The following is an 11495-nucleotide window of genomic DNA, read 5'->3' as shown; positions in this document are numbered from 1 at the left end:
TTGGAGGGTGTGTGTGGACGGACAGGAGGATGCTTGTACGCCGTGTAAGTGATATTAGACATGGACATAAACAGGTTATAATGGGATCAGGGTCTCACCTCATTAGTTTTCATGGGCTAAACGTTTTCAATTCACATATTTCTTTACATTCCTTGAAGGTGATTTGTCTGTGTCCTGCTTTTTACTTGTTGAGGCCCTCGGGCATGTCTTCCAGCCAATGGGGGATTTCGAACCTCACACCCTCCTGTCACCATTCCAGAGATTATGGAAAAGTGACAGGCCAGAAGTTTTAAATGACGTATCTTGTTTTGTTTAATAATTTCGCCCGTCATCCTCGCTCAGGGGCCATGCAAATCTTCTCTATATTGTTCCAATTTTAGTCAGTATGTTGTCGAAGCAAGAACTTGTTTAATAATTTTGGACTGGTCTGTATCTGGATCATTATCTATGCTTCGTTTACTAGATCTAACTGCTGCCGCTCTGGGCACAGGTGAGGCAGTTCCCTCACAGAACATCTGTACTGCGGCCACCCTCCACCATACTGGATGTGTTGCAACCTGATGCATGGGGGCACTGCCGTCTAATAGCTCTGCGCAGCGTGGATGGCAGAAGCGTCAATCGTAACACTGCCGTAAAGTTCATTTATAATTTGAGGCAGTCATTTAAATTCCTGGTCTACTATGTAGTTGTGAAAAAAGGGGAATATTTCTCACTTGTTTGTCAGAAATGCAAATATGAACATCAGTTGAGCCACACACTTATTGTCTAGCTTAAAAAAATAGTAGACTTACTCGTGGCTGTTATTCAATATAGGAATAAAAAAAACACTAAGTAAGTATTCCCAGGATACTTACCTGAGCACAGACTTCCCCAGAATTTCAGGAAACATTGAGTAACTTTGCAGACAGCATTTCCTGTCTTGCACAGAGATTTTTCAAAGGAGGTAGAGCAAGACTCCCAAAACACCAGCTTGGATGTCTCATATCCCCCTTGACTCAGACTATTTACGCTAGGGCTCATGACCTTTACCTTTTCTCGGTGATCCCCAACTTCCCTTTCTACAGATGTTCCCTACTGTGAGGGACTGCCCGCTCTCCAGAAGGGTGCCACCTCCCTCTGCCTTAACCCCATCAACGGCCAACCGGTTTTCTACCTAAATATCTCTTGACATCGTTCCCTTTTCTCCTCCTGCTCCTCCATGCCATCATCTCATGCCTGTATTTCCTCAGTAGCCTCCAAAAACAGATCCCCACATCCATTTTGTCCTCTATCCCAACCCTATCTCCATGCTTCAGCCAGAATGACTTTTCAAACATAAACATGAATGTGTTATACCACAGCTTAACCTCCATTAGGGGCTTCCTCATTTTTTTAATGAAGGCCAACATCCTAAGTGTGGATTCCTTTGATTCACTGGGGAATCAGGCATGGTGGCACTCATCTGATGCAGCATCAGCCGGCTTCGTTCCTGTTAGCCTGTGGCAACAGCATCAGTGACAAAGAGGCATTTCTACTTGGTGCCACTTGCCTATCATGGGCCGGCTAAAGCTCCGCTCCATGCTGTCTTTGCTCTGATGCACATGGGGTGTTGCCACATTGATGGGATGAGAACAGGGAAGGTGGTGGACCACGAGCTGACTCTTGACGATTCTGCTCAGAAGTGATACAGGCCAAGTCTGACACCCACAGAGCAGGAAATATAACTTCCCACAGGAAAAGGCACAGAGAGGGGGTGGACGATTTGGTGGCATGATGATACAATCTACCACAGTTTTCTAAAGACTGTATCTTCCAACCAAGCTGCTTCAATCAAAAGCAGAGATGAAGGCTCAATGCATGAAATAACTGTTTGAAATCCAGACTGATTCTTAGCAGGGCAGTCTTTGCTTGACAATGAAATGGGGACCCATGGTGTGCACTACCATGCACTTCCTGCCCAGTTTCTGGGTCAAGAGCCTTAGGCTACAATTACACCCCAGCACCTGGTCATGGTCTGTATGAAGATAGAAACCCCAAGGGTGACAGCAGAAAGTACCCAGAACATGTTGAAGCTACAGACAGTTCCCTGCAGGGTTGGGGTGACATCTGGCACACCTGTCTGCCTCTGTCTGTGGTTAGCTCTTTGCACTTGTAGATGACAGAACAGCACTGACTCATCTTTATCAACCACCGAGTCCAACGTTGACATCGTAAGTACAAGTGTGCGTGCGGAAAGCAATAAAAAACAACTATGTCAGCACATAAATGTGCTTTATTTGGGGAAAATCTCAAATACATTTTTAATAATGTTTATTTTTATGTTAACATATAAGCATGGCCAACAGAAAAAGTCAAATGTCGGGATCCTACAGAAAAACAGCACTCCTCTGAACCATGGTTGCCCGTCCTTGTGAACCACTTTTCAGAAGTAACCACTTTCAACATTTTAGCTCTTTCTTGTAATATTTATCTTGATATTTTTAAGTAAGATATTTTAATGCTTCTGGCAGTATTTTTATGAGTCCTGGTGTGGTGATTCGTTCCGTTCCATTCTTTACCTGAAAACCCAGTGGATGCTCACTGGAAATTCCTGTCCTTCAATTTGTCTTATATTAATCCTTTCATGCATAATTTCTGTTTGCTATTTTTGAACTTCTATTAGTCAAATGTTGCAGCTTCTGAAATTCAACTCCTACAGTTCCAGAGGCTCCAAGTCTGAGCCCAGGGTGCTGACAGGTCCCTTGTGCTGTCTGCTTTGCAGACAGATGTCTTTTCTCTGCGTCTCCGTGCAGCGGAGAGCCAGAGGGAGTGCCCACACCCACCCTATTAAATATCCCGACACTGATGCATCGCGAGGACCACCACGCCGTGGCGGCCCAAAGGCTACACCTCCAAACACCAACGTGCTGGCATTAGGATTCCAGTGTGAATTTTGAAGGTACACAAACATTTAGTCAATGCAAGAATCTCAACGTCATGCTTGTTTTTTACTAATTTTCTAAGTCCCTGTTCTTTTCTCTACTTTCTGGAAAATTTCTTCAATTTTCACTGCAATGCTTCTATATTACTCATTTCTGCTATCTTCTTTGTTTCATGTTTCAGAGGTCTTCTCTGAGTAACTCCCTTTTGAATACAATGAATTCTCTTATCTCTCTGAGGATAATAATTATAGTTTTATTTTGTTTGTTTTGAAGTTTCTTCTGACCTGAGGGTTCTGGAAAAATGCCAGCAACATTGGCAGAGTCTTTGAGTCTCTCCAAATCCAACATAAGAGCAGACAGCTGACCTGACAGCAACACTGAGATCTTCAGACAGTATTTCCAACAAAAGCAAGCAAGGAGTTGTCGTGAAAGCCTCAAAGACAAGCAGGGGTCAGAGCTGCCAGCAGCCAGGGACCGAGCGCCCCGCGTCTGGTGAGCATAGCTTTCCTTCTGCCTTTCACGGCTCTGTCTTCTCCACGTTTATTATCTTTCTTTCTCTGTGTGTATTTTTCTCAATCTTTCATCTCATCTTTTTCTTTTGGGTGTCCATTTCCTTTGGGAAACTGCTGTTATTTAGAAATAAAGCTCTGGGTGCCTGGGTGGCTCAGTTGGTTAAGCGACCGCCTTCGGCTCAGGTCATGATCCTGGAGTCCTGGAATCGAGGCCCGCATCAGGCTCCCTGCTCAGCAGGGAGTCTGCTTCTCCCTCTGACCCTCCCCCCTCTCATGCTCTCTCCATCTCATTCTCTCTCTCAAATAAATAAATAAAATCTTAAAAAAATAGAAATAAAGTTGTTTGAAAACTATATGTGTAGCTTGTGAAATGATGGTGTAAAATGGAGAGTGACAAGGAGCCAGATCATTAGGTAAACTACACCAAATGTCTCAAGGTTTTTCCTTGTTTGGAGAGTGATCCTCGAACTTCCTGCTCAGATGTTAAAAGCCTGACAACAAGCATCCTTGGGAGGAAATGAGGAGAGGTCCCTGTTTCCTCCACGGCATCCCTGCCCTTGTGTGTCCTGGGGGCTCCAAGCCCAGAAGCTGTTTAGCTTCCCCAGAGAGTGGCCTTGGGCTCCTGTGAGGAGGGCAGAAGGTTGTTTCCACCCTAGCCCTGTGGGGTTGGGGCCCTGCGGGGCTCTGACGATTATCTGCCAATGACACAAACACTCAGCAAGTCTGAGCCCTCTGAGACCCTGGTGCCCTAACTGCTTCTTCTCTTCCCAGTCTGTGGTCACTTGTCTCTAAACCTCCTCAGATACCACGGTCCCCACAAACTGAAACTTTTGTTAACACTCTCTTATCTGTTGTCACCTCTGATTTTTTTTTGCCTTAGGTTTATGCACTTTTATCAAATCTGGTTTTCTTGGGTTCAGAAGCATCAGAGGCTAAACCACGTGCCACGTGCCTCGTCTTTCATATGAAACATGTCTCTGCCTCTAGTTTGTTTTAAGCGCATGTGTTTGTTCCTCTTACCTAAGTATGGTGTTTATTTTCTTTGTCAACACTCTAAAAAGAGGCAATCTCGAAACCCAGAGTAACTAAAGCACGACTCAGTGCGGTTCACAGTCCGAGAGGGGCTCTCCTGGGCCTTGACCTTTCCTCCTGTCCTCAGCATGCTCGTGCCTATGCCCACATTTCCCGTCTTCTACTTCAGTGGTGGCCGTGAGTCTCTGGGGTTAATTCTAGAAATGCACCTGTTTCATTTAGTTGATAGTGTCCCTAATGCGCCAGGAACATAAGAATAATGAGCAAAGGTAAGAAGAGGAGCGGGTGAGGGAGTCTTGGGCTTTGCAGACGTCCCTGCAAATCTGCATTAGTCACTATGGGAAATAAGTAATAAAGCAAATAAGCTATTTGTCAAAAATAATCAAACTTAATGCCATGTGTACACACATGCATATGCCATCTAACTGGCTTGATGTAAAAATTGTCTATGCCCTGGTAACTGGTAGGTCGACAATTGTAAAGAGATGGTAAATTCCACACTCACTCTGAAAAGTACTCTCCACATTGCTCCAGATCTTGCGGGAGGAAGACACTCTGTTACAAAACAGCATCCCAGGTTCTACTTCTTAAGGGTGTGCAATGAAAGCAAAAATCTCACCAACTACTTCTTCAACAAGACATACTGGTGGGCCTGACTCCACTCTCAGACCACCTCCAGCCCCTTTCTCTCCTGGCCACCCACCTCTGCCTCAGTTACCCAATCTGCTCAGGGAAGAGACCCAGCATGAAGAAGTCAAGCAAATCATCTAATGTAATGAAGCTAGGAAGGGGTGAGGCCAGGATTTGAACCCACATCTATGCAATGCCAAAACCTGCGTTCTTTCTACTGTGTCATGACGGCACATTATTCTGTATTTAATTTGTATTAATTTTTAAGAGAAGAGTCAAACCTGAACTCAGATAGTCAACCCCACTGGTGACTCTCTGAAAACTAATAATTTTACTCCAAACAGTGGCAGAGGTCTGCAATCACGGGGAATGCTGACACCTTTGAGACCTAGGATGAGGCCCCCTCAAACAGTAGTCACCCAATGATGCACCCCATAACCTGAAGAAAACATCTCCGGGTATATGTCCAATCACTGTTTTGAATGAAGTCAAAAAAGACATCTTTCAGAGTGCCGCAAAGCTGAGAATCTTAGGAATCATGTTTTAACATGTATTTTCTATGGTCATCATTAAATTTGCTCTCTGTATCTGTAAACCAATGTTCATCAAAGTAGTAATTTGATGTGTGAAAACAGTCATTTTCCCATCTATTTCATCTTGATTTTGAAAAGCTGAAATTTATTTTCCTGGGTCACTAGGCCATGTATGTAGCTGGAATCACCCCATTTGGAGCATGCACCACAGACTCTGCACTGACCGAGTCTCACAGTTCACCAGCCAGAGCCTCTGGAAACCAGCCCAGCCCAGGAACCATATTCTCCAGCCTCCCTCGCATCCAAGATGGCTACTTCGTTAGTCTTTGGTCAGTGAGACCTCAGATGGAAGGATTTCGGAGGGAATAGCAGTAAGGCTTCTTGACAGATGACAGGAGGCTAGTCAAGACCATTTGCCGCCCCTCCCTCTTTCTTCCTCCTGCCTGGCCGCAGACGCAATGGCCAGGGTTGGCAGCCATCTTGTGATCTTGAGGATGGAACTGCAGTAGGAAAGGCGGAATGAAGAAGCAGAAAACCGCGCGGTCCCGGCCTCAGCCCATGGCTGCCCGCTTCTGGCTCTCCTCCGTGGGAAGCGTCCTTGCTGCCTACGTCACTGCTGGTGTGGGTCTTTGCTGTTACAGGGGAACCTGGACCTGAGGGATACCTCCTAATGGGAAGAGGGTATTTCCGTAGCAATGTGCCCAAATCACGCGATGAGAACCAATCAGGATTAGGAAGAGGGAAGTGTGAGTCCTGTGTGCGCCGCACCCAAAGATTCTCAAAGAACCGAGGTTAGACCTCCACTGGCTGCAGAGGCTGAGTCCCGGCGCTGGTGCGGGGATGGTGCGCGGGGGCAGCGCGCGGGGCAGCGCACCTGGCGCATGGCGAGGGCAGCAGGGCTGGCTGGAGAGAGGAGGGGCCCACGCGGCTGTTTCTCCAGCGGCGGAGGAGCACTGTCAGAGTGATGGTGGTATGCACGCAGTTGAGCCATAGGAAATTGCTGATATTTGACCACGTTTGATGCCCAAAGTATGAACTTCATAATATTCAACTCTGTGTTTTTGACACTACTTTAGCATTTTTAGTGTTAAATAAAATTCCTATTTGTTTGTTTCTGTTTTCATATTTTATATTGTTTATTTTAATTACTAAATATCTACTTTTCCAATTGCTATTGATTCTTATTTTTATTTTTGAAATTTATGTTACCATATTTATCTTTAAAATAACATTCTTTTGTATAGTTAATCATTTTATGAATTTTATATTTCTAAAATGCTTATTCTCTGACTGTGACTCACCTTTGCCTTGTCACTTCTTTTTGTTTATTCTGTGTCTGATGTTCCAGCGTGGAACAGAGGAACAGCAGTGCAGAGGGTCAGCGGTGGGGGCACCGTGAGCCTCTTCTGTCTGCCCACCCAGCCCCTCTTCCCGCGTCCCGGCAATCATCACGGTCAATCTGAAAGAAAAATAAAATCTCAGTATGGGAAATCGTATGCATGTGCTTGCTGAACGCATCTGTTCTCTCCACAGATGAAAGCTCACCAGACGGCTGGGTCTGAACTGGATGGCACGCACACTCCAATCCCAACGGGTGAATCCAAATGTACTGCCTCATGCCAGATGCTGACCAGCTGCAGAGAGGCAGGATTGAAAAGGCACCAGCTCTGGGAGTTAGCTCTCACACACCAGGGCAGCCAGAGGTCCAGAACAACCAGATCTTCCTCCTTGCAAAGCAAGCTGGTGACAGAGCTTTTTATGTAAACTTTACTGTTAGCTTACTTTTTAATGGTGAGGGCCAAGCAAAATGTGTCTGCAAGCCAGATTTACCCCCAAAGGTACTGCTGGGCTCCATGAGAAATTACAGCATTTGCACTTTGGAGTGTCTCTTCTGCCTTGTGGAGTCCTTGGACAGTGGCTGAGCCTGAGGAAGAGGCTCCAAGTCCCAGGCGATGAGGTGACAGGAATGTTACGAATCCATTGGCTCACCTTTCTTCCTGTTAGGAGTCACAGAGCCACCGCTCCCATTCTTCAGCAACCAACACTGATCAAGCAGGAAGAAATGGAAGGAGAAGGAAAGAGGTAAATAGAATAAATATTTGCACCTTTCTTCAGAGTAACGCACAGAAAGGGGACAGCCAAGAAAATGCATGCTTTTTTACTTGTTGGGGACCGGACATCAGGGCGTTAAAATATTCCCTCTTGTAAGCTGGACTAACCACATGCAAGCCCTGAAACACTCGTCTAGTTTCGTCTGTATCTCGTTCATAGGATTTGGTCTAAGTTTCCCGCTGCCTGTGTTTTTCCCTCGGATGAAAGATGTGGGCAGAAGTCTACCAACTTGGATCCATGGAGACTGTGGAAGGCAGAGTGCAGAGTGCATAAAGAATTCCAGAAAGGATGTGTGGTGTCTGTCCACCTCCAGCGCTGCCCATCACCCTCTCCTCCTTCCCTGGGATCGGCTGGCGTGCTAGACAAATACCATCTTTAGAGTCTACCTGGGCCTTGGTCCAGAGCTGAAGGCCTGTGGGCAGGAGTAGAGAAGAGAAGGGGGAAAGGTATATCTGTTCTTCTCATAGGGGCTGACGCCTGTGTGCACAGTCTGTGGGTCTGGGTTTGTAGACCCTTTGGTGAACAGTGTGGCTGAAGGGACCCCAATTCTGAGACTGCTGATTATATCTTCTTGGAATCTCACTTTTACTCAAAGATATTGGGGGCAAATTATTTTTTAGAACAAATACATCATTTATTTGTTAAAAAGGATTATAATAAATCTTAATGATGACTTTGAGTTTGATAACCTTTTTTATTTAAATTTAATTAGCAAGATATAGTACATCCTTAGTTTCAATAATTCATCAGTTGCATATAACGTGCAGGGTTCTCACATCATGTGCCCTCCTTAATGCCCATCACCCAATTATCTCATCCCCCCCACCCATCTCACCTCCAGCAACCCTCAGTTTGTTTCCTATAATTAAGAGTCTCTCATGATTTGTCTCCCTCTCTGATTACTTAAAGGAAAGTAATCGGGGGGCAAATTACTGTGTTTGTATTTTTAAAGAGCTGTGACATTCTGAAATAAGGGATGGAATGCGTACACACTTCAATGTGATACCTAAGATTTCAAGTAATCATTGTAATGTTACCCCATGCTTCACAGCACATCCCCAGACCCTGGATTCCACGTCACATCGGTAAACTGGTGCTCGACAGTATCTTCTCTGCAACTAACAGGGTCTCGTTATGCTCAACAAAGAGAAAACACGTTTTCTGGATTCCACACTTGTGTAAGAGAAAGTCCAGGGAAATCTTTCAACTCTGAGCTTTGCTCCTGCTAGCCCACACGATGCATTCCAGGAGTACTTTACTGTCCATGGAGGCACGCTCCAGGGAACCTGTCGGAGTCACACAGAAGACCAGGTTTTTGGTTTTATTTACAGGAGGTCAGGCTCATGACAGCATGGCCTCTGCCTGAGATCCTGCTTTTGTTCCATGTCTTCAGGCTTTTTGTAAAAATTTAATTTAATTTTATTATGTTTATCACATTATATCATTAGTTTTTGACGTGGTGATCCACGATTCGTTGTTTCATATAACACCTAGTGCTCCACGCAGCACGTGCCCTCCTCAATGCCCAGCACCAGGTTAACCCCACCCCCTCCCCTCTAGAACCCTCAGTTTGTTCCTCAGAGTCCATAGTCTCTCATGGTTTGTCTCCCCCTCCGATTTCCCCCCCTTCATTCTTCCCTTCCTTCTCCTAATGTCCTCCCTGCTGTTCCTTATGTGCCACAAATAAGTGAAACCATATGATAATTGACTTCCTCTGCTGACTTATTTCACTGAGCATAATCTCCTCCAGTCCCATCCATGTTGATTTAAAAGTTGGGTATTCGTCCTTTCTGATGGCTGAGTAATATTCCATTGTATATATGGACCACATTTTCTTTATCGATTCGTCTGTTGAAGGGCATTTGGCTCATGTCTTCAGACTTTGCTCAGATACTGAACTCCCAGTGTTGCTCAAAATGCCAAATTAGATCTTTTCTTAACTTCTGTGATTTGGCAATTCTCCTTACATTTCTCAATCCCTCAAATATGAACATGAGCTCCAACACTGGGGGCCCGTGTACTGACACCTTTATACAGGAACACATTCAATGAAGTTTGAACATACCTTCTTTCGTGACATAACAGAAATAAAAAAACAAGCAAGAAAATATTGCAAGCTCTGTGAGGGAGTGAAGGTGGCCCCAGGTTAGCCCCAGTCCCAGAGGAGCCACCTCTCTTTCTGGATGTCCTCACCTGTGTAAGGTCTGGGATCACCTCTCACACTTCTGTTCTAGGACAAGCCCTGTGCAATTTATGAGACTGCAAATCTTCTTTGGACTCATCAGGGTTTTTTCATGCCAGGCAGTGAATAAGACGCCACTGAAGACCCTGTTGGTGAATTACATTTCCTCTCCCCCTCTCTCTCTCTGTAAACTGAGGATCCTCACTTTCTGTTTGTATCCTGTGTCCATGATTAATTAAGATGACAATCTTATTGATCAGAGCTCAGAATGAGGTTTGCTACAATGTGTACTGTATCGATGGGGCCAATAAATGCCCATTAGCCATTGATATCACAGCTGTGCTCACAGGGGTTGTGCTCATCTGTTGGCATCAGCAGGTGCCCAGGCACTGTGCCACTAGTCAACTGGGTGACCTTGTAGAAGACTTAGCCTTTTCTTCAGGTCAAGGTCATTTTATCCGGTAGGCATAGTTGTCCCCAGAACTACTCTAAGGTTAAAAAACAATGGCTCCAAAATGTGAAGAGAAACTACAAAATTTAAATGAATAAATCTGTAATTATATAGCATTTTTCATGATAAGCACACAAACTGCAACACAACTCATGTGTTTCGTATTCAGTGGTGCTCACCGTATGATGCTCTTGCACTGCCAGGTCTACTCTGAAGTGAGCTGAGCGCTTGGAGTCCCAGCGACTTCACAGCAACGCTCCCCTGGGCTGGCCTTCCTCCCCATCTCTGCGGTTCTACGTGAGTCTTGTCTGCTCAGCTGGGAAGTCAGCCACTCAACTTCAGTTCTGCAGTCCCATGGTATCTCCTGTATGTATTTCCATCAGTTTGGAGCTAAGGGAGTCGCTGAGTTAATCTTCTAAGATGCTGTTGCTAATATTTGCACTGTTTAAAGGTGAATTCTAAAGTAAGCAGCATCTCAGCCTACCTTCTGTAATCCCAATGTTCTATCTCTATTCTTGCTTGACAAATAGCAGTTTTCAAAACCTGGATAGGAATACAGGCAGTGTGGTATAGTAGAAACAAAATATTTAACAGTTCCATCATGACAGAAGTTTCTCTCTTCATTCCCTTAAGGGGAAAAGCACGGAATCATAAATTAGAATTATCAACTAAGGTAAATTAGGAATTCATTTGACAAATTACACTCTAGACCAATGAATTTCAATGAATTTTGTCCAACAAAAGCCATCATTTTAAAACTGAAACTGTGTTTCCCAGCGGATAGCAGGAATTGTACTGTAAGAAGGAATCACCTGCTTCAATGCTCTGCAAACTCCTGGCCTCAGCTCCTATAGGACGAAACTGGGATGGTTTATACCAAACCCCCCAGAGCCTGGCAGGCAAGGAGCTCAGTACACTTCATTTAAATGATTAAGTCAGTAAAAAAGAAAGGGTCGTGAATGAACAGACTCTGATATCTGAATATGGAGGTTATAAAATGTTAATATCCCAAAAGTTAAAAAAGAAGAAGTCTCCAGCATGTCTATGTGTCTCAACCTTGGCAAATGCATTCATCTTTCTTGATCACTGGTTCTCTAACATTTGGCAAAGTAGCATCTGCCACATGGGGTGATCATGGGAATT

General features: G+C 44.8%; 1 non-coding gene across 1 annotated transcript; it reads right to left on the bottom strand.

The window, feature by feature from the left end:
• Positions 1-297: 297 nt before the first annotated feature.
• LOC113938791 lies at positions 298-402 on the bottom strand. The gene has a single exon (XR_003524998.1). It is a non-coding gene; the product is annotated as a U6 spliceosomal RNA (small nuclear RNA).
• Between the last annotated feature and the right edge of the window lie 11093 nt (positions 403-11495).

Source organism: Zalophus californianus, chromosome 8 (assembly GCF_009762305.2).
Source record: "Zalophus californianus isolate mZalCal1 chromosome 8, mZalCal1.pri.v2, whole genome shotgun sequence".
In the NCBI taxonomy this organism is placed as follows: domain Eukaryota; kingdom Metazoa; phylum Chordata; class Mammalia; order Carnivora; family Otariidae; genus Zalophus; species Zalophus californianus.
The sequence above is the reverse complement of the archived record's forward strand: the minus strand, read 5'-3'. Positions and strand labels throughout refer to the sequence as shown.